The following is a 6,000-nucleotide window of genomic DNA, read 5'->3' as shown; positions in this document are numbered from 1 at the left end:
GGTGGCTGCAGCTCGGGATAGCATTCAGGTGTGGCAGTAACAGAGGTAAGTACCGAAGAAGTAGGTGAACATAAGAACAGCCCTGCTGGATCAGGCCCAAAGCCCATCTAGACCAGCATCCTGTTTCACACAGTGGCCCACACCAGACGCCACTGGGAGCCTACAGGCAGGAGTTGAGGGCATGCCCTCTCTCCTGCTGCTACTCCCCTGCAACTGGTACTCAGAGGCATCCTCTGGAGGAAAGGGTGAGCAACACCTCTCCCTGCTGCATCTCCACAGTAATTCACTGTTGTTTTCTATCTGTTCTTTTCTATCTAGTAATCTTTTATGTAGTGTTGTTGAGGTTGAGTTTGTCCCAGTGGAGGTCCTGTAGAGAGTGTGGGGGGTGGAGTCAGAGAGATAAAGGGAGGGAAAGGGAGAGGAGAAAATGGAGTTGTTTCTGGATAAACCTTTAGTTACATCTACAGAATATTTATTTGTGTCTATGAGGAAAGCAGCTACAAAACATTTGGCGATGAGAGTTTGAACTAGCTAAGCATGTGAAATGATCATCTAAGGCTTGAAGAGCAGCTTCATAAGAACTGGCATCCAAAGTTGACAGGAAAGAGCAAATGATTATATATTATCTGGCCTTCGGGGCCCAGGCAGTGAAGCAATTTAGCCTTCTGCTTTGGAGTAAAATCAGGGGTCTGTATGGTGAGGAGGTAATTGCAAAAATAGGACCTCCATTGTTTCCAGGGAAGAGCAGGTTCTCCTGGGGTGGACAAGAAAAATGGTGGTGGTGGCATCTCAGCCATGCTGCAGTGGGCATCCAGTGGAGTCCAGGATTGATAAGGCAAAAGTACATTTAGGGGTTGCGCAGGTCAGGAACCTTGATAAACAACCAGCAGCAGCAATAGTAGAAAGCAGTTCAGGAATCTAGGCCCAGTAATGCAATGAAATGAGGCTGCAGGAACATTCACAAGCCTGCAAGCTGAACTTCCGAACCAGCGTGGTTTGATGTGAACCAGTTCATTGGGTTCATGCACACCCCTACCTGGTAAATCTGTTGATCAGTATATTACAGCTATGCGTGTCTTGAATGTAAACTGTGAGTTTGCCAACTTTACAGATGAAATTATCGGGGATTAGATTGTTATGAAAACAAATTGCTCCAAACTGCACGAAAAACTGCCATTGGAATGGAAGTGTACTTTGGATAAAGTTATAGAGATGGCCAGGAGGGTGGAAAATGCTCTTCACTGTGCCAAATTACTCTCTTTGGTACCCCAAACCCAACCTCCTGAAATCCAGGCTGTTCAGTTAAAATCCTTCCAAACCCACTCTTTTCATATGGCATAGAGATGTGCCCGGAATGATATTTGCAGTCCATTCCAAGCTCAGAACAGAAAGCAAATGCCTGGAACATTCCACCGGAATAACCAGTTGAGCTGGTTGTTCTGCTGGAATAAGATTGGAAGGTTTTGAGCATTCCGAGAGCCATTTTGGACTCCAAAATAGTGCACGTTTGGCCTCTGCGCACACGTGGTAGCCATTTGCATGGTGATGCTGACCACACAAATGGCTGCCACGCATGTGAGAGGCCAGAAGAGCACCATTTTGGAGTCCAAAATGGCTCCCGGAATGCTCAAAACGTTTTGACTTGGAACAGGGTTGTTCATTTGAAGGGCGTTCTGTCCTGAGCTCAGAATACTCGAAACGTCCCCTTTCAAGTCGGAACGTTCCAAGCTTAAATTGTTCTGCCCATCCCTAATATGGCACTGCCCCAGAAAGTGGCAGCACACAAAAGGAGGAGCTACCAATGCTACCAATTTGGAGGATCTGCCTACAAAGCTAATTTCGCTCACTGTCCTGCACGGAAGGTCACTTGCAACAGGTGTGTGTGTGTGTGGGGGGGGAGGGATACTTTGCTAAGGCTTGCAAGTCTGCTGTCCACTCCATTACTGATTCACTATATGATAAAGAGGAGGCAGATGAACCCCCATCTCCTACCATACTACCTGGGGCAATTGCTCCACAATGAGCTGCGTCCACATGGTAGGGGGAGGGAATTGCACTATGGAGCATTCCAACATTTCCAATTGCACAGGCCTAATATTTGCCACTAGTTTAACATTTCATATTTTTTTAGTGCTGCTGTGAGATAGGAGCTTCTGATTGGTTCAGTTTACACAATGGCCATGCTGGCTGCTGCTAAAAGATGTGGAACCAGTTCTCTTGAACACAGTGTTGGTCTTGGTTTTCTCTGAAGTTTTACCAAGTTGTTTTCAAACACAATACCAATGTATTTGGTGATATACTGCATAGTCGCCTCTGAAGATTCCTTTTCAGGAATGTCAGTTGAAATAAGAGGATGAGCCATAGCTCAGTGTAGATCTCATGCTTTGCACACAAAAGATACCAGGTTCAATCCTCTTTCTTACTAAAAGGATCAGATAGCAGGTAATGGAAAAGCCCATATTTGAGAACCTAGAAAGCCACAGTCAACTGGAGTAAATTTCACTGGGCTAGATGGACCAATGATCTAACTCAGTGTGGGTGGAATAAAACCCAGAAAATCTAGAGTTGCCTAGTGACCACAGGTTGGGCCAGTTTCAGTTTCAGACAAAGGGTTAGATTTCTGGCTAGCCAGTCAGAGGCTTGCTTATGTTCCCTTGTGTTACTTGGCAACATGATTGCTTTGTGCTCACACCTATTTGCACACAAGCAAAGGAAGGAACCTGGCAGGTTAGCTCCTATTCATCCCTAGCACAGAATGCACCGTGGTTTCTTTTCCCAGAAAATGCCTAATAATAAATTCAACTAAAAATAATTACCTTGTTGTAAATTAAGTATTAGCATATGAATTGGAGGATTTAACATATGAAAGGGCTTTTGATGCCATATAAAATTGATATAGAAAATGACTGGAACAGAATAACAAATTACAATTTAAAAGGCAGCTTTATCTAGCGCAGATTGAAGGTTTGATGGCTAAATGGAAATTCCTCAGTTGGAGGGGTGGAGGGGAGGGAGGGATGGAGAATAAGGCTGGCAGGGGCCTTGTTTTAGGGCCTTCCAGGCCATTGAAAAACATTGGATATTCCCTCCTCCTCCTCCTCCTCTCCTCAGTGGAGAAGGCCACAGCACAGAGCTAGAGCATCTGCTTTGTATGCAAAAGGTCCCAAATTGAAAGCATCTCATGTAGCAGGTTTTGGGAAAGCCCATATCATGATGAGGCCTTGGGGAAGCTGCTACCAATCAGATAGCAGCACTGGGCTATATGGACCAAGAGAATAAGGCAGTTCACATGGTCCTCAATAGGGTAGGACTAGTGTCTTACTCAAGTTCAGGAGCTAAGTGTGCTCCCAATTTTTGATTGTCTGCGAAGGAAGAACGGGAGGATCTGATCATGTGTGAGGCTCATGCTGGGTACGAGGGCTCCTTCCTACCCAGCAGCTGTATCTAGCTGTCGAATGGGGCAGGAGGAAAAGCCCTCATACCCTGTGTGAGCCTCACACATGATCACTTCCTCCCCCTCCTACCTTGCATTTCCCTCACAGACGATCAAAAATTGGGAACGCACACAGCTCCCGAGCTTGGGTAGGAAATGTCTCCTATCCTATTGAGGATCATATGAATGGCCCACCTGACTCAGTCAGGACTGTCCTTAGCAATAGCACTTAGCAATAGCAATAGCACTTACATTTATATACCGCTCTATAGCTGAAGCTCTCTAAGCGGTTTACAATGATTTAGCATATTGCCCCCAACATTCTGGGTACTCATTTTACCGACCTCGGAAGGATGGAAGGCTGAGTCAACCTTGAGCCCCTGGTCAGGATTGAACTTGTAACCTTCTGGTTACAGGGCGGCAGTTTTACCACTGCGCCACCAGGGGCTCTTAGGGGTGGCTAAGCCGGGCAATTGCCCAGAATGCCTGCCTGAAGGGTGTGTGTGTGTGCCAGGCTGAGCTTGGTGGTTCACTGTTGAGTGTACTTCTTGTAGAAGACCTATGAGACTTCAGTGGGATCCCAGAACTGGAGCAGGAGAGCACTGGCAGCAAAGCAGCAAATTACTGAGAGGTAACACCAAACCCTTTTCTTGGGCATCACTGGGAAGGTCTGGGAGCAGCAGGGCCTGAAACACTACTAGGTCTTGCAAGGAAGATGCAACTCTGCTAAGCTAACCATGGAGGGTGGTGCCAAAGGCACTCATTGCTCAGCATGCTATTTATCCTTGGACTGGCTCTGGACTTAATATATGGCAGCTTCATGTATTAATCTAGCATGACCAAGAAACAGAACTGTGGGTGTGTTGTGCAGATAGGACCAGGCTTCATGCTCAAGGTTCTGGCTACACTGGGGTTGCCAGAAACACATCTAGCTCTCCTGCAACAGTATCCATTCACCTCGTGGCTAACTCCCATATGAATGAATGTATGAATCACTCCACAATGGGGAGACTGTAGTAGTAGAAACAAAATTTCTCTGGCCTCTGTTCTAAAGTATCCAACTGTGGGCTGCTTTACGGAATAGCATATGCACGAAGAAAGGCCCCTGCCCCAAGGAACTTGAAATCTAAAAATTTGATTGACTTTACAGGTACCTGTACCATTGCAGTTATTGGTTTCTTGTGATGATGCATTTACATAATACATGACTGATATACCTTTCATGGAACTAATGTGTGAACGGCATCTTTACTTTAAATTGTAAACGTTTACAAGTATGCTTTTACCATGCATTATGTCTAACAGTTGAAGAACCTTTGTTTTGGCATGCGTTTTGTAGGGATGTGCAGAACATTCTGAGCTCAGAATGTTCTGCCTCAATACAGGCCATTGTGAATGTTCTGCCCCGAAACGGAACACCCTTCAAGTGAAGGGCTGTTCTGTCGGAACACCTGCCTCGACCAGTTGTTCTGATGGAACATTCTGGGCATTTGCGTTCCATTCCAAATGTTCTGTTGAAACAACTGATCGAGTTGGTTGTTCCGACAGAATGGCCCTTGATTTGAAGGGCATTCTGTTTTGGGCTGGAACACTTGCCACATCCTGTTTCAAGGCAGAATGTTCCGAGCTTGGAACGTTCTGCACACCCCGAGCATTTTGATGTTAGAAGATAATGGGCTACAAAACTCTGCCAACCTCTGAAGCCCAGTGCCTAGAATTTCTTCAAACTGTCTTCTTACCAGCAAGGTTTTCTTCATGTTTGAGAGCAATTACTTAATCAAGAACTGAATTTGTTTAGCCTCATCATCACTTCTTGTCTGTTCACAGTAGCCCAGTTCATGTGTCCAGGCCCCCTCCACAGGGGAATTAACCCTGTAACTGACATTCTCATTCCTGGCATCTGCACATTTGGTGGGATGTGTGAAAGGGAAATCTGTGTGTGTACTGCTGTGCATGCACTGGCTTCCCATAGATTCAGGAACGCTTTTCATGGTTGGGGTTCCTAACTGTGTGAAGAGCCTACATGTATACAGTAGTAGATGCATAAGTGCCCCTTGCATGCATCTTGCTGAATGTATGGGGTTAATTCCCCTCCCCATATTCACTGTATGCCTGTAGGGGGACAATGGAATGGTCTAGAGTTAGTTGTCATAAGCATAACCAAACCCAGGAGTGGCTTGTGGTGAGCTCTGTGGCAAAGACCCGATCTTCTTCAGCAGCAGGAAATGACAATGATCCTCCCAATGCACTGATGCAGAATCAGTGAATGAGGGAGGAATCCTCTTCAGTGGCAGCTCCTTCCTTCCACCCAATGCCTTCCACCCTCTTCCTCCCACCCTTGGAGGATAGGAGGAAGAGGAGCAACTTCTGTGCCCGCCCCCCGCCCCCGAATTTGCTGATGGGGAAGTAGGGAAGTGGAGAAGATTTTGCCCCTGCTGAGTCCCTCCGCAGTGACAGCAGCTTCTCCTTCTTCCACCTTCCTCTTTGGCAGATGGATCTCCTCCCAGAGGATATTGCATCACTGCAGAGTCCTCTGGGAGGAATGCCAAAGGGGAGGGCAGGAAAAG

This window comes from Hemicordylus capensis, chromosome 4 (assembly GCF_027244095.1).
Source record: "Hemicordylus capensis ecotype Gifberg chromosome 4, rHemCap1.1.pri, whole genome shotgun sequence".
NCBI classification, from domain to species: Eukaryota; Metazoa; Chordata; class Lepidosauria; order Squamata; family Cordylidae; genus Hemicordylus; species Hemicordylus capensis.
Note: the sequence above shows the minus strand (reverse complement) of the source record.